Here is a 23,162-nt window from a genome sequence, read left to right on the forward strand (position 1 = left end):
CGTCTACAAGAAGAAGGTTGCGTAGTAGAAATAAACTCACCTTGGGTGCACATGTACGAAGAGAGAGAGGCCGATCTTGATCGGCGGGACAATTTAGATGCCCTAGAATAGGAGCGCGACGTCGCAAAATACTGTTCCGCATTCTAATAACAGGCCTAACAACAGGCTCGCAGGTATCAAAGCAGAGAAGTACGGGCCATGACTTATAATATTGGCGAACTCGTTCTATGACTACCAGAGAAGAAAAAGGACAAACTCAAGCCCAGGTGGGAGGGTCCCTACATCATTGACAAAGTTCTCACCAGAGGAGCGTACCGATTGCGTGATGCATCCGACAATCGCCTCGAGCCAAACCCATGGAATGTGGCCAGACTCCGAAGATTCTACGCCTAGCACCGAACTCCCTGTTCGTCTCCTTCCTTCCCTTGCTTTTTATTTACTTTTCAGCTCTCTTCTTGCCTTTTCTTTTGAACAGCTCTAAAGCTTTCGTGTGGCTAGACTACACACCTGTGACGCACTAATCTTCAAGTATGTGCGCTTATTATACCTGGGAGCTTCTTATACAGAAGCTTAATATAATTATCTTCCGGGCATCAGGCCCACTGCTTATCCGTCCTTTTTCCATATGCACCTTTTCTTCGCCATTATATGAATCGATATGACTTAAATTTTGGCCAAGCTGGGTTGCCTGGCTCCTACGCTTATGCCCTACGTTCCCATTAGTTCGGCTAGGGCATAAAGGGAGCACCTCTGCGATTGTTACTGCCGGGTACTCTGGACGTGTACCTCAGACTGGGTGAAGCCGAAAGCTAGCGTTCTTAAGGGAATATTCGGTCGGTGGACTAAAGATTATTTTTACCTATCACAATACAAACCCCCTGATGTTACATATCCTACACGTTAATGCATGCTTACCCAGGGAAAGGAACCCTTAACGGAATTATTCTCTCTGGAAGATGTTTCTTACTAACCATGTAATATAACATAGCTAGTTGGGTACTTGTCTGTTCAAGCAATTATGACCCCTACGCCTGGTTTCCATGCGTACCCCAGTTTATATTTCGGAGCGGGTACTCGGAAACACTCCGGACTGTCGGGTCCAGAGGCTGAAGCGAAAAGGTCCGCCATGACAAATGTTTTACAATCCGGCTAGGGACAAATATGTCAATTGAAATACATAGTCATTTAGACTCAAATGCTTCTTCTTCTATGCCATCCAACATGTTGTCTAGCCTACAATCCTGTTGGGAATATTTTGTGGCTAATCCTACCTGGTCATATACCAGACTAACGGGAATTTATTTCCCATCTGACCCTACAGGTCCGACCCGGGCCATATGATTCGGATCAAGCTTGGTATACCGTGTTTTCACCATGGCCCAAGCCTCTCTCGCCCCTTCTCGACAGGCAGATATCTTCCATAGTCGAAAATGTCGCCGCACTCCCTTGAAAAGCTGAGCAAGCCCCCCCCCCATACTTCCTGGTAGGGAGGCGGATGGCCATAAGGCCTTGGCGACACTCCGCATGACCTGCCGAACTTGTTCGTGCAGTTGCGAAAGCTCTTGTAGCAGATCGCCTGAGGATCCGGGCATCTCCTTTTCGGGACGGCCAATCAGTATACCTACAGACATAACTCTGTTAGTTCCTATCTTTGCCGAACTATATAAATGTTCGTTTGAGAACATACTAAAAATGCCGCGCTGAAGCCTCTTATTTTCCTTCACGGAGTCAGCCAGCTAGGCCTGAACATCTTTTAATTCTTCACCAGCTGGGTATTAGCATCTTGGAGCTTGTTTTTCTTCTGTATGACCTGTGTAAGTACACGCTCGCTAGCAGCTACTTGCCTTTGTGCTTCTTGTTCACCCTCTGGTGGGATTCCCGGACTCTATTCCGGATTATCTGAGGATTTCGGTCATCAGATATTGTTAGCGTTACTGGTTTATACACACAATATTGTTTTACCTCAATTCGGGAATACATACCAGTCAATGCCTCTTTGGATCTTGACAGCTTGGCCATAGCAGCCGTTAGCTAGGTTGTTCTTCTCCGAGAGAACATATTAGTACAATGATCCTTAAATCAGTTGTACCAACTGCTTCAAGTCTCAGGGTCTACTGATATACATAATTATCAGATTTTTATACTTACCCGGATATCTTTCAAATACTGGTCCGTGGCTCTAGCAATCCCATCCTGAGCGGCTCGGATGTGCGCATCACCCGAGTTGAAGGCATTAAAAGCCTCTTCTGAAAAACTAGTGTAGCGGAGTGCGGCCCGCCGGCGCCGATGATTCATAGCGCTCTCCACTTCAGAACTTGTAACAGACATTCTATCTGAATCCTCTTTATGAGGATAGTCCGGTGTCACTTCCGTGTTGGCCTCCATCCTCGAGACCGGGTCTGGAATCTGGCTAGTAGAGGTACGGTTGGCAGGATCCCCAGACATAGTCCGGCGGATGTTCTTTCTGCTAAAACACAACGGATAGTGTCATACTTTAAGATGACAACTACGGGGCGTGTTTAAAGCCATACCTCCTTGACGACGGCTCTGCCATGTTTTTGTTCGCCTTTCTCTTTGAAGGTCTACCCGGCACGGGCGCCCCTTGTTGGCGAGTCGCCTCGGGTTCGGCTTGGCGCGCCGATCGTCTTCTCTTTAGAGCATAAGAATTGTGCGGTGGGTAAGACGGAAGGAGTGAATCTTTCCTGGAAGATAAGTGTAGGACATTGAAGTATGTCTAGAGGGGGGGTGATTAGACTACTTGACCAATTAAAAACTTAACATTTTCCCAATTTTAGAGTTTGGCAGATTTTAGCAATCTATGGACAAGTCAAGCAATCATCACACAAATCAAGCAAGCATGCAAAGAGTATATAGGCAGCAGAAATTAAAGAATGCAACTTGCAAGAAAGTAAAGGGAAGGGTTTGGAGGATTCAAACGCAGTTGGAGACACGGATGTTTTTGGCGTGGTTCCGATAGGTGGTGCTATCGTACATCCACGTTGATGGAGACTTCAACCCACGAAGGGTAATGGTTGCGCGAGTCCACGGAGGGCTCCACCCAAGAAGGGTCCATGAAGAAGCAACCTTGTCTATCCCACCATGGCCGTCGCCCACGAAGGACTTGCCTCACTAGCGGTAGATCTTCACGAAGTAGGCGATCTCCTTGCCCTTACAAACTCCTTGGTTCAACTCCACAATCTTGTCGGAGGCTCCCAAGTGACACCTAGCCAATCTAGGAGACACCACTCTCCAAGAAATAACAAATGGTGCGTTGATGATGAACTCCTTGCTCTTGTGCTTCAAATGATAGTCTCCCCAACACTCAACTCTCTCTCATAGGATTTGGATCTGGTGGAAAGAAGATTTGAGTGGAAAGCAACTTGGGGAAGGCTAGAGATCAAGATTCATATGGTAGGAATGGAATATCTTGGCCTCAACACATGAGTAGGTGGTTCTCTCTCAGAACTGGTAAGTTGGAAGTGTAGGTTTGTTCTGATGGCTCTCTCCACGAATGAAGAGGAGGTGGAGGGGTATATATAGCGTCCACACAAAATCTAACTGTTACACACAATTTACCAATCTCAGTGGGACCGAATCAACAAACTCGGTCAGACCGATTTAGTAAACCTAGTGACCGTTAGGATTTTCGGTGGGACCGACATGCAACTCGGTAGGACCGATATGGTTAGGGTTAGGGCATAACGTAATTTCGGTGAGACCGATTACACAAACTCGGTGAGACCGGTTTTGGTAATTAGCTAACCAGAGAGTTGGTCAGGTAAACTCGGTGGGACCGATTTGCTCTTTCGGTGAGACCGAAATGTTACAAAAGGGAAACATAGAGTTTACATTGCAATCTCGGTGGGACCAATCGCTCACTCCGGTTAGACCGAAACGTTACGAAGGGAAACAGAGATATTACAATCCCATCTCGGTGAGACCGAGATCCCTATCGGTGAGACCGATTTGCCTAGGGTTTGTGGCAGTGTCTATGACATTTGAACTCGGTGGCGCCGGATAGAAAGAATCAGTGTGACCGATTTTGGCTTTAGGTTTAGGTCAAATGAGGATGTGAGAAAGTAGTTGAGGGTATTTGGAGCATATCACGAAGCACATGAAGCAAGAGGCTCATTAAGCAACACCTCATCCCTCCTTGATAGTATTGGCTTTTCCTATAGACTCAATGTGATCTTGGATCACTGAAATATAAAATGTAGAGTCTTGAGCTTTTGAGCTTGAGCCAATCCTTTGTCCTTGATATTTTTAGGGATCCACTTTCATCATCCATGCCATGCCATTCATTGAGCTTCCTGAAATAATAGTCTTGGAATTGCATTAGCTCAATGAGCTATATGTTGTTATGAATTATCAAAACCACCTAGGGATAGTTGCACTTTCAATCTCCCCCTTTTTGGTAATTGATGACAACATATAGATCAAAGCTTCGACAAATGATAATAATATTAAAAAAACATCGTCGCTTTGAGAAGTATTTGATAAGCAAGAGCTCTCCCTAAATTTGTGCATAGTTTAAGATTTGCTTTGGACTGAAAATGCACAAGAAATTAGGCTCATGGGTTACTCTTCCATGTCACATACATCTTGGTGGAGCACTCAAAATAATAAATATTGAATACATGCACTCATCACAAAGAAAAGTGAATGATCATATAAGGATGGGTAAGATAATATCATCAAACATGCATAAGTGTAGCTTATGATCAAACACATGATCATCAATGTCTCACAGGTAATTGCATAGTATCTCAAGCAATCAAAAAGCAAACAAATTTAACCAAGAAGACAAGAGAGAACAAAAAACAGCAAATCTCTCTCTCGAAGCCTATGATCTATACATTTTCTCCCCCTTTGGCAACAAGTTACCAAAAAGTTCATAGAAAATGCATAGTGCTAGATCGTCTCTCAGGCTTGGTCTTCAGGTGGTGGTGGTGTACGGATAACTCCAAGAATGAAGGCTTCTGTCAATGTAGATGGAGCTAGAGGAGTTGGTGCTGGAGCTGGTTGCACTAGAGCTGTAGGAGCTGTAGCTGGTGCAGATGATGTGGCTCTTGTGTCTGTCACAGGCACTGCAACTGACCTCTGAGCTATAGGCACTCTAGCAAATGCATCAGTGGTTGTCTTGCCCTTCCTCTCCTGCATGTCATCCTGAAGCTGTTCCACAACAGACTGAATCTCAGTTAATTTGACGTCAAGATCATAGAATTTGTGTTCCATGATCCTTTCCAGGCTCTCCTGGTTTGAGTTAGGGTGGCCAACTGAAGGAAATATGCCCTAGAGGCAATAATAAAGTTATTATTTATTTCCTTATTTCATGATAAATGTTTATTATTCATGCTAGAATTGTATTAACCGGAAACATAATACATGTGTGAATACATAGACAAACACAGTGTCACTTGTATGGCTCTACTTGACTAGCTCGTGAATCAAAGATGGTTAAGTTTCCTAGCCATGGACAAAAGAGTTGTCATTTGATTAATGGGATCACATCATTAGGAGAATGATGTGATTGACTTGACCCATTCTGTTAGCTTAGCACACGATCGTTTAGTATGTTGCTACTGCTTTCTTCATGACTTATACATGTTCCTGTGACTATGAGATTATGCAACTCCCGTTTACCAGAGGAACACTTTGTGTGCTACCAAAGGTCACAACGTAACTGGGTGATTATAAAGGTGCTCTACAGGTGTCTCCGAAGGTACATGTTGGGTTGGCATATTTCGAGATTAGGTTTTGTCACTCTGATTGTCGGAGAGGTATCTCTGGGCCCTCTCGGTAATACACATCACTTAAGCCTTGCAAGCATTGCAACTAATGAGTTAGTTGTGGGATGATTTATTATGGAATGAGTAAAGAGACTTGCCGGTAACGAGATTTAACTAGGTATTGGATACCGACGATCGAATCTCGGGCAAGTAACATACCGATGACAAAGGGAACAACGTATGTTGTTGTGCGGTTTGACCGATAAAGATCTTCGTAGAATATGTAGGAGCCAATATGAACATCCAGGTTCCACTATTGGTTATTGACTGGAAACAGTTCTAGGTCATGTCTACATAGTTCTCGAACCCGTAGGGTCCGCACGCTTAAGGTTTCGATGACAGTTATATTATGAGTTTATGAGTTTTGATGTACCAAAGGAGTTCGGAGTCCCGGATGAGATCGGGAACATGACGAGGAGTCTCGAAATGGTCGAGACATAAAGATCGATATATTGGACGACTATATTCGGAGTTCGGAAAGGTTCCGAGTGATTCGGGTATTTTTCGGAGTACCGGAGAGTTACGGGAATTCGCCGGGGAGTATATGGGCCTTATTGGGCCATACGGGAATAGAGGAGAGAGGCCGAAAGGAAGGAGGCGCGCAGCCCCCCTCTGGTCTGAATTGGACAAGGGGTGCGGCCCCTTTTTCCTTCCTCCTCTCCCCCTCTTTCCCCCTTCTCCTACTCCAACAAGGAAGGAGGGAGTCCTACTCCCGGTGGGAGTAGGACTCCCCTTGGCGCACCCCTCCTAGGCCGGCCGCCCCCTCCCCCTTGCTCCTTTATATACGGGGGCAGGGGGCACCTCTAGACACAACAACAATTGATCCCTTGGATCTCTTAGCCGTGTGCGGTGCCCCCCTCCACCATAATCCACCTCGATAATATCGTAGCGGTGCTTAGGCGAAGCCCTGCGTCGGTAGTACATCAAGATCGTCACCACGCCGTCGTGCTGACGGAACTCTCCCTCGACACTCGGCTGGATCGAAGTTCGAGGGACGTCATCAAGCTGAACGTGTGCTAGAACTCGTAGGTGCCGTAGTTTCGGTGCTTGATCGGTCGGGTCGTGAAGACGTACGACTACATCAACCGCGTTGTTCTAACGCTTCCGCTTTCGGTCTACGAGGGTACGTGGACACCACTCTCCCCTCTCGTTGCTATGCATCACCATGATCCTGCGTGTGCGTAGGAAATTTTTGAAATTACTACGTTCCCCAACAGTGGCATCCGAGCCTAGGTTTTATGCGTTGATGTTATATGCATGAGTAGAACACAAGTGAGTTGTGGGAGATACAAGTCATACTGCTTACCAGCATGTCATACTTTGGTTCGGCGGTATTGTTGGATGAAGCGGCCCGGACCGACATTACGCGTACGCTTACGCGAGACTGGTTTTACCGCCGTGCTTTGCACACAGGTGACTAGCGGGTGTCAGTTTCTCCAACTTTAGTTGAACCGAGTGTGGCTACGCCCGGTCCTTGAGAAGGTTAAAACAGCACCAACTTGACGAACTATCGTTGTGGTTTTGATGCGTAGGTAAGAACGGTTCTTGCTCAGCCCATAGCAGCCACGTAAAACTTGCAACAACAAAGTAGAGGACGTCTAACTTGTTTTTGCAGGGCATGTTGTGATGTGATATGGTCAAGACGTGATGAGATATAAGTTGTTGTATGAGATGATCATGTTTTGTTGAAGTTATCGACAACTGGCAAAAGCTCTATGGTTGTCTCTTTGTTGCATAAGATGCAAGTGCCAAATAATTGCTTTACTTTATCGCTATGCGATAGCAATAGTTGCAAGAGCAATAGTTGGCGAGACGACCATGTGACGACACATTGATATAGATCAAGATGATGAAGATCATGGTGTCGTGCCGGTGACGATAGAGATCATGATAGTACTTTGGAGATGGAGATCAAAGGCGCAAGATGATCATGGCCATATCATGTCACATATTTTGATTGCATATGATGTTTATCTGTTATACATCTTATTCTGTTTTGTTTGACGGTAGCATTATAAGATGATCTCTCACTAATTATCAAGAAGTGTTCTCCCTGAGTATGCACCGTTGCCAAAGTTCGTCGTGCCCAGACACCACGTGATGATCGGGTGTGATAAGCTCTACGTCCATCTACAACGGGTGCAGGCCAGTTTTGCACATGCGGAATACTCAGGTTAAACTTGACGAGCCTAGCATATGCAGATATGGCCTCGGAACCCGGAGACCGAAAGGTCGAGCGTGAATCATATAGTAGATATGATCAACATAGTGATGTTCACCATCGAAAACTACTCCATCTCACGTGATGATCGGTTATGGTTTAGTTGATTTGGATCACGCGATCACTTAGAAGATTAGAAGGATGTCTTTCTAAGTGGGAGGTCTTAAGTAATATGATTAATTGAACTTTAATTTATCATGAACTTAGTCCTGGTGGTATTTTGCAAATTATGTTGTAGATCAATAGCTCGCGTTGTTGCTTTCATATGTTTATTTTTATATGTGTTCCTAGAGAAAACTATGTTGAAAGATGTTAGTAGCAATGATGCGGATTGGATCTGTGATCAGAGGTTTATCCTCATTGCTGCAGAGAAGAATTATGTTCTTGATGCACCGCTAGGTGACAGACCTATTGCAGGAGCAGATGCAGACGTTATGAACGTTTGGCTAGCTCAATATGATGACTACTTGATAGTTTAGTGCACCATGCTTAATGGCTTAGAATCGGGACTTCAAAGACGTTTTGAATGTCATGGACCATATGAGATGTTCCAGGAGTTGAAGTTAATATTTCAAGCAAATACCCGAGTTGAGAGATATGAAGTCTCCAACAAGTTCTATAGCTAAAAGATGGAGGAGAATCGCTCAACTAGTGAGCATGTGCTCAGATTGTCTGGGTACTACAATCGCTTGAATCAAGTGGGAGTTAATCTTCCAGATAAAATAGTGATTGACAGAATTCTCTAGTCACCATCACCAAGTTAGTAGAACTTCATGATGAACTATAATATGCAAGGGATGACGAAAGTGATTCCCAAGCTCTTCGTGATGTTGAAATCGACGAAGGTAGAAATCAAGAAAGAGCATCAAGTGTTGATGATTGACAAGATCACTAGTTTCAAGAAAAGGGCAAAGGGAAAGAAAGGGAAACTTCAAGTAGAATGGAAAACAAGTTGTCACTCCCGTGAAGAAGCCCAAAGCTGGACCTAAGCCTGAAACTCAGTGCTTCTACTGCAAAGGAAATGGTCACTGGAAGTGGAACTACTCCAAATATTGGGTGGATAAGAAGGATGGCAAAGTGAACAAGGATATATTTGATATACAGGTTATTGATGTGTGCCTTACTAGTGTTTATAGTAGCCCCTGAGTATTTGATACTTGTTCGGTTGCTAAGATTAGTAACTCGAAATAGGAGTTACAGAATAAACAGAGACTAGTTGAGGGTGAAGTGATGATGTGTGTTAGAAGTGGTTCCAAGATTGATATTATCATCATCGCACACTCCCTATACTTTCGGCATTAGTGTTAAACCTAAATAAATGTTATTTGGCGTTTGCGTTGAGCATGAATATGATTTGATCATGTTTATTGCAATACGGTTATTCATTTAAAGTCAGAGAATAATTGTTGTTCTGTTTACATGAATAAAACCTTGAATGGTCATACACCCAATGAAAATAGTTTGTTGGATCTCGATCGTAGTGATACACATATTCATAATGTTGAAGCCAAAAGATGCAAAGTTAATAATGATAGTGCAGCTTATTTGTGGCACTGTCGTTTGGGTCATATCGGTGTAAAGAGCATGAAGAAACTCCATAAAGATGGATTTTCGGAATCACTTGGTTATGAATCATTTGATGCTTGTGAACCATGCCTTTTGGGCAAGATGACTAAAACTCCGTTCTCTGGAACAATGGAACGAGCTACTGACTTATTGGAAACAATACATACCGATGTATGTGGTCCAATGAGTGTTGATGCTCATGGCGGGTATCGTTATTTTCTGACCTTCACAAGATGAATTGAGCAGATATGAGTATATCTACTTGATGAAACATAAGTCTAAAATAATTGAAAGGTTCAAAGAATTTCAGAGTGAAGTGGAAAAATCATCGTAACAAGAAAATAAAGTTTCTACGATCTGATCGCGGAGACGAATATTTGAGTTACGAGTTTGGTCTTCAATTAAAACAATGTGGAATAGTTTCACAGCTCACGCCACCTGGAACACCACAACGTTATGGTGTGTCCGAACGTTGTAACTGCACTTTATAGGATATGGTGCGATCTATGATGTCTCTTATCGGTTTTACCACTATCGTTTTGGGGTTGTGCATTAGAGACAACTGCATTCACGCTTAAAAGGGCACCATCTAAATCCGTTGAGACGACACCGTATGAACTATGGTTTAGCAGTAAACCTAAGCTGTCGTTTCTTAAAGTTTGGAGTTGCGATGCTTATATGAAAAAGGTTTTCAACCTGATAAGCTCGAACCCAAATCGGAGAAGTGCGTCTTCATAGAAAACCCAAAGGAAACTGTTGGGTACTCCTTCTATCACAGATCCAAAGGCAAAACATTTGTTGCTAAGAATGGATCCTTTCAAGATAAGGAGTTTCTCTCGAAAGAAGTGAGTGGGAGGAAAGTAGAACTTGATGTGGTAACTATATCTACTCCCTTGTTGGAAAGTAGTTTATCACAGAAATCAGTTCCAGTGATTCCTACACCAATTAGTGAGGAAGTTAATGATGATGATCATGAAACTTCAGATCAAGTTACTACCAAACCTCGTAGGTCTTCCAGAGTAAGATCCGCACCAGAGTGGTACGGTAATCCTGTTCTGGAAGTTATGTTACTAGACCATGATGAACCTACGAACTATGACGAAGCGATGGTGAGCCCAGATTCTGCAAAATGGCTTGAGGCCATGAGATCTGAGATAAGATCCATGTATGAAAACAAAGTATGGACTTTGATTGACTTGCCCAATGATCGGCGAGACATTGAGATTAAATGGATCTTCAAGAGGAAGACGGACGCTGATAGTGTTACTATCTACAAAGCTAGAATTGTTGCAAAAGGTTTTCGACAAGTTCAAGGTGTTGACTACGATGAGAGTTTTTCACTCGTATCTATGCTTGAGTCTGTCTGAATCATGTCAGCAATTGCCACATTTTATGAAATCTGGCAAATGGATGTCAAAACTGCATTCCTTAATGGATTTTTTAAAGAAGAGTTGTATATGATGCAACCAGAAGGTTTTGTCGATCCGAAAGGTGCTAACAAAATGTGCAAGCTCCAGCGATCCATCAATGGACTGGTGCAAGCATCTCGGAGTTGGAATATACGCTTTCATAAGTTGATCAAAGCATATAGTTTTAATACAGACTTGCGATGAAGCCTGTATTTACAAGAAAGTGAGTGGGAGCACTACAGCATTTCTGATAAGTATATGTGAATGACATATTGTTGATCGGAAATAATGTAGATTTTTTCTGGAAAGCATAAAGGAGTGTTTGAAAGGAGTTTTTCAAAGAAAGACCTTGGTGAAGCTGCTTACACATTGAGCATCAAGATCTATAGAGATAGATCAAGACGCTTGATAAGATTTTTCAATGAGTACATACCTTGACAATATTTTGAAGTAGTTCAAAATGGAACAGTCAAAGAAAGAGTTCTTGCCTGTGTTGCCAGGTGTGAAGTTGAGTAAGACTCAAAACCCGACCATGGCAGAAAATAGAAAAGAATGAACAGTCATTCCCTATGCCTCAGTCATAGGTTCTATAAAAGTATGCTATGCTGTATACTAGACCTATTGTATACCTTGCTCTGAGTTTGGCAAAGGAATACAATTTTGATCTAAAAGTAGATCACTAGAACAGCGGTCAAGAATATCCTTAGTGAGGACTAAGGAGATGTTTCTCGATTATGGAGGTGATAAAAGAGCCAGTCGTAAAAAGTTACAACGATGCAAGCTTTTACACCAATCCAGATGACTCTAAGTCTCAATCTGGATACATATTGAAAGTGGGAGCAATTAGCTAGAGTAGCTCTGTGCAGAGCATTGTGGACATAGAATATTTGCAAAATACATACGGCTCTGAATGTGACAGACCCGTTGACTAAACTTCTCTCATGAGCAAAACATGATCATACCTTAGTACTCTTTGGGTGTTAATCACATAGCCATGTGAACTAGATTATTGACTCTAGTAAACCCTTTGGGCGTTGATCACATGACGATGTGAACTATGGGTATTAATCACATACAAATGTGAATATTGGTGTTAAATCACATGGTGATGTGAACTAGATTATTGACTCTAGTGCAAGTGGGAGACTAAAGGAAATATGCCCTAGAGGCAATAATAAAGTTATTATTTATTTCCTTATTTCATGATAAATGTTTATTATTCATGCTAGAATTGTATTAACCAGAAACATAATACATAGACAAACATAGTGTCACTAGTATGCCTCTACTTGACTAGCTCGTGAATCAAAGATGGTTAAGTTTCCTAGCCATGGACAAAAGAGTTGTCATTTGATTAACGGGATCACATCATTAGGAGAATGATGTGATTGACTTGACCCATTCTGTTAGCTTAGCACACGATCGTTTAGTATGTTGCTACTACTTTCTTCATGACTTATACATGTTCCTGTGACTATGAGATTATGCAACTCCCGTTTACCAGAGGAACACTTTGTATGATACCAAACGTCACAACATAACTGGGTGATTATAAAGGTGCTCTACAGGTGTCTCCGAAGGTACATGTTGGGTTGGCGTATTTCGAGATTAGGTTTTGTCACTCCGATTGTCGGAGAGGTATCTCTGGGCCCTCTCGGTAATACACATCACTTAAGCCTTGCAAGCATTGCAACTAATGAGTTAGTTGTTGGATGATGTATTACGGAACGAGTAAAGAGACTTGCCGGTAATGAGATTGAACTAGGTATTGGATACCGACGATCGAATCTTGGGCAAGTAACATACCGATGACAAAGGGAACAACATATGTTGTTGTGCGGTTTGACCGATAAAGATCTTCGTAGAATATGTAGGAGCCAATATGAACATCCAGGTTCCACTATTGGTTATTGACCGGAAACAGTTCTAGGTCATGTCTACATAGTTCTCGAACTCGTAGGGTCCGCACGCTTAAGGTTTCGATGACAGTTATATTATGAGTTTATGAGTTTTGATGTACCGAAGGAGTTTGGAGTCCTGGATGATATCGGGAACATGACGAGGAGTCTCGAAATGGTCGAGACGTAAAGATGGATATATTGGACGACTATATTCGGAGTTCGGAAAGGTTCCGAGTGATTCGGGTATTTTTCGGAGTACCGGAGAGTTACGGAAATTCGCCGGGGAGTATATGGGTCTTATTGGGCCATAAGGGAATAGAGGAGAGAGGCCAAAAGGAAGGAGGCGCGCAGCCCCCCTCTGGTCCGAATTGGACAAGGGGTGCGGCCCCTTTTTCCTTCCTCCTCTCCCCCTCTTTCCCCCTTCTCCTACTCCAACAAGGAAGGAGGGAGTCCTACTCCCAGTGGGAGTAGGACTCCCCTTGGCGCGCCCCTCCTAGGCCGGCCGCCCCCTCCCCCCTTGCTCCTTTATATATGGGGGCAGGGGCACCTCTAGACACAACAACAATTGATCCCTTGGATCTCTTAGCCGTGTGCGGTGCCCCCCTCCACCATAATCCACCTCGATAATATCGTAGCGGTGCTTAGGCGAAGCCCTGCGTCGGTAGTACATCAAGATCGTCACCATGCCGCCTGACGGAACTCTCCCTCGACACTCGGCTGGATCGGAGTTCGAGGGACGTCATCGAGCTGAACGTGTGCTAGAACTCGGAGGTGCCATAGTTTCAGTGCTTGATCGGTCGGGTTGTGAAGACGTACGACTACATCAACCGCGTTGTTCTAACGCTTCCGCTTTCGGTCTACGAGGGTACGTGTACAACACTCTCCCCTCTTGTTGGTATGCATCACCATGATCTTGCGTGTGCGTAGGAAATTTTTGAAATTACTACATTCCCCAACACCAACCCCTTCTCAATCCTCAGTATTGATGCTATCAAGTAACCAAGCTGCTCCTGCTTGTTCTTCAAGAAATACTCAGATGCCTCCTCTTGAGTTGGCATCTTGGCAACCTTCTCTTTCCTTGCTTTCTCCTTCTTCGCTTGAGCTTGCACTGATGATGGTTCATCCTCATTCATGACAACTTGATTGTCCTCAAAGTCTAGATAGAGAGCAAAATGTTCTTTATCCAACTGATATTTTCCTATGCCCATCTTTGAGTTAATCAACTCCTGAATCTGTGGGGCATATCCACAACTTCTCTTCTGGTGTGCTGCAGTCCTCTTGATAGTTTCAACCATAAGGCTCATGACCTTGAATTTCTGGGGCACATCAAATACATGTAGCGGGTTTATTGCATGCCCTCGAATCATGTTGTGATCACCTGATTTGGGCAAAAGAGTGTGCCTTAGGATCTGGTTAATCGTAGGCAGCCCTGACAGAAGAAAATGAACTGATCCAAACTTGAAAATCTCAAGTGCTTCATCAGGGATCTCCTTGTACATATGTGACATTGAGTTATGATCCATTTTCTTCTTGGCATAAATATCCAAGTCATCTTCACTCTCCTTTGGGGCATTGATTAGACTTTCCCATTCCTCAGTGGTTGACTGGTATCTCGTTCCTTTAGACATCCAAACTATCCTGCCATCTGGATAGAAGTGTGCTGTGGAGTAGAATTGCATCATGAGTTCATCATTCCAGTTGGTGAGCTTCTGCCCAACAAAATCTGCAACTCCACAAGCAATGAAACTGTCTTGCACTCCAGGATAATGTTCCTCATTTTCCTTCATGTAGGTCCAATCGACCCACCTCATATCACACACTATGGGCTTCTTGTCCAACAAGATTGTCTCATAGAAGTCCTGTTGCTCCTTGGTGTGGAACCTGTAATCTACAGCAGTCCTTCTCCTGGTGGCATATGGATCTGACTCTCTCCATAGCCTCAATCCTAAGTCTCTCCTGATCTTCATGTTCTCAGCCAAAGGATGAGCATCATTGTGGTCTGGGATCTTGGGTTTGAGCTTCCTTAAGATCTTCCCTTCTTCATCTTCCTCAGAAGCAACCTCAGGCATTGGGGCCTTGTTCTTCTCAGCTGCTGGTATACTCCTGGTATTTCTCTTTGGTGCAATCTTGGGCTTGGAGGCAGCTTTGGGTGCTTCTTTGGGCTTTGATGTTGCAGCACCTGACTTTATAGCATCACCCATCAGCTTTTGTGCCTTGGGTGCTGGTTCAGCAACCTCTTCTTCCTCTTCCATCATGGAAGGTTGCCCAACAACTCTGGCCATGGTCTTCTTGACCCTTTCCTTCCTTTTCTTTCCTTCTGTAGCTGGCTCTTTGGGATCAGGATTTTCAGGTACTTGAGTTGATCCTCTGGCTTTGGACATTGCCTGTCTTCCTGCTGGCCTTTTGATCTTCATGTCTGGCTTTACTTCAGTTGAACTGAGCGCCTTCTTCAGCACTACCTTCTTGGAAGTAGCCTCATCTTCAACAACAACATAATCCTCATCCTCAGAGTCTGAGGTTCTCTTCCTTCTAGCTCTTGTGGCTGCTTTGGGCAAATTGCTTGGAGTGCTTCTGCTCCCTTCATCTGAGCTGCTAGAGGGACTAGTGCCCTCACTCATGTGAATCTGCTTTGCTGACTTGTTCTGACTATCACTTTGGTCTGACATGTTGTAAATCACTGACTGCTGACCCTGTGAATAGTTATAGATGAGATAGAGTGGATGAGCATCACAAAATGCAGAGATTTTTGCAAAAGAATGATTCAAAAAACTTAGTTTTAGTTTCCACAGGAAGCATTTCAGATCTACCGATTTTCAAACTTGGTGATACCGAAGCAGTTTTGGAACCTAAACTAGTGAACTCGGTCAGACCGAGTCACAGTTCGGTGGCACCGAGACTGCTAGGGTTTCACAAAGTTCTAAAATCGGTCACACCGATTTGTAATTCTCGGTCAGACCGAGACTTACTAGTGCAATGGCGTTAGCCAAATCGGTGGGACCGAGTTTTTCAACTCGGTGGGTCCGAGATGGTTTCGGCGGAAACCTAACCCTAAATTTTCGAATCCCATCTATTCTAAGGATCACATTGACTGGATAGGAGTATCTCAATCGTGGCAAGATGCATTACGAACACAATGTGCTGAGAATTAGATGAGGATAGCACTGTGATCGAGTTCATACTTTAGTTCGGTGGTGAACTCGCTACGGCGGCAACGGCGGAGAAGAAATCCGTTGACGGCGGCGGAGACCAGCGACAGGAGGCGGCTGGCGACGAAGTCGACGATCCGTAGACCTAGTAGGCAGAGCGAGCTATGCGCGGGCGAGGAGTTTCGGAGAAAGTTTTCCAAATTTTGCCCGTGAGTATATATAGCCCGACACTGTCGGTGTGACCGAGTGGAACAACTCGGTGGCACCAAGATGCATAACTGTTAACAGTTACAGCAACTCGGTGTGACCGAAAAGTTCAAATCGGTTGCACCAAGATTGAAAACCTAGATCGACTTAGTGGTCTTGGTAGGATCGAAATGGAGGAATCGGTCAGACCGAAAATCACAAAGAAGTTTTGGAAGTTTAAGTCTATGACGAATCGGGGACTCCAAGTGCTCCTCACACAGAGTGGTTCGAATCTGACTTGATCAAATTTTGTGATGTAGCATGAATAGAGTTTGAGATGAGAAAGGCATAGATAGCTAGAGAAGGTTCTTAGGCATTCTTGTCCATCCACTTGGCCAAAGAAAAAGAAGCCAATCAATCAAAACAACAAGTGGATGCCCTTGAATGAGTAAAATATGCAACCAACATGCTCACACAATAAAATGACAAATGAAATATGTGGCAAAGCATGCACAACCAATTCTAGCATCTATCAAACAATTGGCGATGACTAGGTCATCTATATATGAGTATATTGACTTAGGAGTCAAATGAGAACATTTGATCATAGGTCATACTCATCGTTTAAGCTCAAGTGGGGTTACCACTTTTACATAATGCATTGATGTGTTCACATCATTAGAGTTGCTTTGACTCAATTCTTTAGAGTTAAGCTCCCCCTAGATGTGAGATCCCCCTTAGAGGGATGAACTAACCTTGGGTTTTGTCGATGATGACTTCATGTAGGTGTTGAAGAAGTGGATTCTCAATGTTGATGTAGATCTTTTGGAGCAATCCTTTGGAGTGAGTTGCACTTTCAATACCTACACGGGTTAGTCCCACAAGGAACAAACAAGAATATCCATAGACATAGAGTGATGCACACATAATATGATGTCCATGAAAACATTAGGTTACCTTGTCCCTTGCCTTACCAAGATGAGGGTTTGTGACTCCTTGAACTAGTGCAAGATGTGGAAGTTGATTGCACTTGTCCTTGCCATAATGGTACGAGTGATGAATGTTGGAGGAGTCACCCTTAAGAACTCTCTAGTTCTTCTTCTTCGGGATCCACATCATCTTGATGGGAATCCTTGGTGTAGTAGTTGTGCTTGATGAAGTAGAACATGACGTAGTCTTGGGAACCCACTTGACCAAGGCCTTAGGTGCTTCTTCAAATGTATCAATCTCCTCTTGAAGCTTGTCCTTACCTTTGTTCTTGTGGTCTTGTGGTGGAAGATCATCTTGTGCTTGTGTCCCCTTGAAGGAAGTAGGATCATACTTCTCTTGTTGAGGAACAAACTTCGTCTTGGGGTATTGATCTTCTTCCCACTCAACTCCATTGGCATTGAACTTTCGTTCAAAACCAACACCTTGATTCTTCCGGTGCCTTCCTTGCTTGCGTACAATTTCCTCGAATTGCTTACTCCCGGCAAGGCTCTTGTATACACTTTTCTCTATAATTCCCTTCAATAAGCTATTTTCTTGCTCAAGTGTAACTTGGCTAAGAGTATCATTAGTGGAATCAAGAGAATTACTAGAAGCAACAATATTGGATTTAGCATAATCATTGTTACTACTAGAGGAAGAATCTTTCTTGTTCTTGTTACTAGACTTGACTTGAGGCATGTAAGTAGATAAGAGTAAACGCTTGGCAATATAAGAAGAACTTTTCTTGCGAAGATCATCATTGATTGCCTTTAAGAACTCATGCTCTTGCTCAAGATTGAGCTTTTCAAAGCGTAACTTCTCATGAGCCCTTAAAAGTTCTCGATGATTTTCGAAGATAGTTTCATGAGCTAACTTAAGAGTGTTTAGTTCTTTAGTTAGAAGCTCAATCTTCTCCTTATCATTGTCATTCGTTTTATCTTGTTTAGCATGATTAATTGACGTTTCATCATAGTATACATCACTAGAGTTGTCAACAAGTAAATCATCATCACCTAGCAAGTCATCTTCATCACTATTGAAATCAACATACTCGGGATGAGTTACCTTAGGGCCTTTAGCCATGAAGCATCTTCCAATTCCTTCATTTGGTGAGTCAAATATGTCATAGGAGTTGGTTGACACAAGTGCTAGACCGGCAACACCTTCATCTTGAGTATGTTCAGAGTCGGAGTGATAGCTTCTCTCGGAGTGATGTTCAGAGTCGGAACCGGATACCCATTCACCAACATGAGCTTGATGTCTTTGTTTTGTGTAGCTCTTTCATGACTTGTCCTTCCTTTCCGAATCATTGCTTCTCCGTGAGGGTCTTCATTCATAATGATCATCTCTACTCCTTCTCTCTCTTGGCGGTGATTCTTCTCTTCTACTTCTTCTCTTTGGAGAATCTTCTCTTCTTTTGTAGGGTGTCGTACACTCATTGGAATAGTGTCCGGGTCTCCCACAATTGTAGCAATTGCGCTCTCGACTGGAAGATCTCTTGTCATTGTAGGACCTTGACTTAGAGCTTCTTTCTTTGCTTCTACTCTTGTAGAATTTGTTGAAATTCTTCACCATTAAGCTCAATTCTTCATTGAAGGTTTGTTTCTCACTTGATGATGTGGGGGCTTCACATGAGGCTTTGTAAGCACCACTTGACTTGTTGTGAAGTTCCTCCTTATCCTTGAGTGACATCTCATGAGCAACAATTCTACCAATGACCTCCGTTGGCTTGAGATTCTTGTAATTGGGCATCATTTGAATTAATGTGCACACGGTATCATATTTTCCATACAATGCTCTTAGGATCTTCTTGATGATGAATCTGTCGGTCATCTCTTCACTCCCTAAGCCGGCAATCTCATTTGTGATAAGAGCAACCCTAGAGTACATTTCAGTGACACCTTCACCATCCTTCATTTTGAACTTGTCAAGCTGACTTTGGAGCACATCCAACTTGGATTCCTTGATGGAGTCGGTACCTTCATGCATATCAACCAAAGTGTCCCAAATTTCCTTTGCATTCTCAAGACGGTTGATTTTGTTGAATTCTTCGGGGCACAATCCGTTGAAGATGATATCACAAGCTTGAGCGTTCTATTGCAGCATCTTCAATTCTTCCGCATTAGCTTCACGGTTCGGCTCTCTCCCATCAAAGAATTCACCTTGCAAACCAATACAAATAATACCCCAAACGGCGGGGTTATGTCCAAGAATTGGTTCCATCAAAGTAAGGACCTCTACGGTGATAATTTCCCTCGCTAGACGCCATTCTCTCCTAGGTTGTGAAACCAAGGCTATGACCACCAAAAGCTATGAAAATCAAAGCAAATGGAGACCAAAGCTCTGATACCACTTGTAGGACCTTGAAGTATGTCTAGAGGGGGTGATTAGACTACTTGACCAATTAAAAACTTAACCTTTTCCCAATTTTAGAGTTTGGCAGATTTTAGCAATCTTTGGACAAGTCAAGCAATCATCACACAAATCAAGCAAGCATGCAAAGAGTATATAGGCAGCGGAAATTAAAGCATGCAACTTGCAAGAAAGTAAAGGGGAGGGTTTAGAGTATTCAAACGCAGTTGGAGACACTGATGTTTTTGGCGTGGTTCCGATAAGTGGTGGTATCGTACATCCACGTTGATGGAGACTTCAACCCACGAAGGGTAACGGTTGCGCGAGTCCACGGAGGGCTCCACCCAAGAAGGGTCCACGAAGAAGCAACCTTGTCTATCCCACCATGGCCGTCGCCCACGAAGGACTTGCCTCACTAGCGGTAGATCTTCAGGAAGTAGGCGATCTCCTTGCCCTTACAAACTCCTTGGTTCAACTCCACAATTTTATCGGAGGCTCCCAAGTGACACCTAGCCAATCTAGGAGACACCACTCTCCAAGAAGTAACAAATGGTGCGTTGATGATGAACTCCTTGCTCTTGTGCTTCAAATGATAGTCTCCCCAACACTCAACTCTCTCTCATAGGATTTGGATCTGGTGGAAAGAAGATTTGAGTGGAAAGCAACTTGGGGAAGGCTAAAGATCAAGATTCATATGGTAGGAATGGAATATCTTGGCCTCAACACATGAGTAGGTGGTTCTCTCTCAGAACTGGTAAGTTGGAAGTGTAGGTTTGTTCTGATGGCTCTCTCCACGAAAGAAGAGGAGGTGGAGGGGTATATATATAGACTCCACACAAAATCTAACCGTTACACACAATTTACCAATCTCGGTGGGCCCGAATCAACAAACTCGGTCAGATTGATTTAGTAAACCTAGCGACCGTTAGGATTTTTGGTGGGACCGACATGCAACTCGGTAGGACCGATATAGTTAGGGTTAGGGCATAACGTAATCTCGGTGAGACCGATTACACAAACTCGGTGAGACCGATTTTGGTAATTAGCTAACCAGAGAGTTGGTCAGGTAAACTCGGTGGGACCGATTTGCTCTTTTCGGTGAGACCGAAATGTTACAGAAGGGAAACAGAGAGTTTACATTGCAATCTCGATGGGACCGATCGCTCACTCTGGTTAGACCGAAACGTTACGAAGGGAAACAGAGAGATTACAATCCCATCTCGGTGAGACCGAGATCCCTATCGGTAAGACCGATTTGCCTAGGGTTTGTGGCAGTGGCTGTGACATTTGAACTCGGTGGCGCCGGATAGAAAGAATCGGTGTGACCGATTTTGGCTTTAGGTTTAGGTCAAATGAGGATGTGAGAAACTAGTTGAGGGTATTTGGAGCATATCACGAAGCACATGAAGCAAGAGGCTCATTAAGCAACACCTCATCCCTCCTTGATAGTATTGGCTTTTCCTATAGACTCAATGTGATCTTGGATCACTGAAATATAAAATGTAGAGTCTTGAGCTTTTGAGCTTGAGCCAATCCTTTGTCCTTGATATTTTGAGGGATCCACTTTCATCATCCATGCTATGCCATTCATTGAGCTTCCTGAAATAATAGTCTTGGAATAGCATTAGCTCAATGAGCTATATGTTGTTATGAATTATCAAAACCACCTAGGGATAGTTGCACTTTAAATAAGTCTCTTGTTTACTTGCGTGCGATACAAGGAGGAGGCCGGGATAGTCAGCAGTGATGGCCACCTCTGTGTCGTCACAGCTCGCCTGGTGAAACACCCCTTCCACGAGCTCCACGAATATATCCGGATCCTCTTCGAATCCGGGGTCAAGGGCCCGGTTACGGTCCTCCGGCTGTGGAGCCAGGCTATGGAACTCCCTGGTTATTTTCTGCCATTCCTGTCATAAGTAGACGGAGTAAATATTTATGAAAACAAAGGCTCAGGGAATGAATAGAGTAGAGTAATGGATGGCAGCTCACCTAGCTGGGAGGGTTGTACATGGAAAATCCATCCCGCGGCTTAATGTGGACGAACTCCTCTGTTTCCCCTTGTATAAATTGGACAATATTTCCACCAGAGTGGTGGTGGAGTCCGGACCCTTTCGACCGCAGGGGGTGGCGTCGTCTTCTCCATTGAAGTGCCACATGGGAGGCCCTCGATATTGGAGTGGCTGAACCCGCTGCATTATGGATATCGCCATAACCTCAACTATTGATAATCCAGAATGAGCGAGTATTCTTATCTTGGTCATCAATTGAAGGACCTCCCTGCTATCTTCCTCTCCGAGGCTCCGGGGACGCCAGTTAAGGCGTTTTCTCAGTGGAGCGTTTGTAAACTCAGGAAGACCCATTCGGATTGGGTCGGGAAGGAAGACATCCTCAATATAAAACCACTCGGAGGGCCACTCTTCGGGTGCCTTCTTCAGTGTGCCGGATAGGTATCCAGTCCCAGCGATGCACCATATCTCGGCTCCGTCCACTTGGAATATTGATCCCCTTTATTACGGGGGACGAGGCAGAACAGCTTCTTCCATAGCTCAAAATGGGCCTCGCATCCCAGAAATAGCTCGCAAAGAGCGACGTAACCTGCGATGTGCGGGATGGAGGTAGGTGTGAAGTTGTGCAGTTGGAGGCCGTAGAACTCCAGAAGCCCATGGAGGAACGGATGGATTGGAAATCCGAGGCCCCTCAGTAAATAGGAAACAAGGCATACTCGCTCCCACCTGGATGGGTTGGGAAAGTTCTCCGCTTGCTCCCCACCATCGAAGGAAGCCAATCCGGTTCGAACGGGGACTAAATATGCAGGAGGTAGAAACTCTTGGGTCTGCAACTTCACTAATTGGCCGAGGGATACAGTACACTTCTCCCAATCGCCCGACTTGGTGTTGCGAGAGCGGGAGGAAGAGTTGCGAGCGCCGACCATGTTGGAGTGGTTTTTTCGGGCACGCTCTGATGATTCCTCGCTTGGGGGAGATGGTGTAAATTGGATCTGAAGATCCCCGTCTCTTTAATAGACAATTTATTTACATGGTCAGGGTGGGAAATGTAAAAATGCCCTGACTTCTGCATTCGCTCGACACATGGAGGTTGAAACTGTTAAGGTACAAAAGCCGATGAGCATAACATTAAATGGGGAACTGGGCATTGCTATTTACAACAGGTACCTTGAAGAGTTCAGAGAAGGAACCCGCCTTGCAATACCGAAGACAATCTGCGCGCCGGACTCATCGTCATTGAAGCCTGGTTCAGGGGCTACTGAGGGAGTCCTGGATTAAGGGGTCCTCGGATAGCCGGACTATATGCGTATGTCGGACTGTTGGGCTATGAAGATACAAGATAGAAGACTTCATCCAGTGTCCGGATGGGACTCTCCTTTGCATGGAAGGCAAGCTTGGCGATTCGGATGAGAAGATTCCTTTCTCTGTAACCGACTCTGTGTAACCCTAGCTCCTTCCGGTGTCTATATAAACCGGAGGGTTTAGTCTGTAGGACAAGAACAATCACAACCATAGGCTAGCTTCTAGGGTTTAGCCTCTATGATCTCGTGGTAGATCAACTCTTGTAATACTCATATCATCAAGATTAATCAAACAGGAAGTAGGGTATTACCTCTA

This window comes from Triticum aestivum, chromosome 1B, assembly GCF_018294505.1.
Source record: "Triticum aestivum cultivar Chinese Spring chromosome 1B, IWGSC CS RefSeq v2.1, whole genome shotgun sequence".
NCBI lineage: Eukaryota > Viridiplantae > Streptophyta > Magnoliopsida > Poales > Poaceae > Triticum > Triticum aestivum.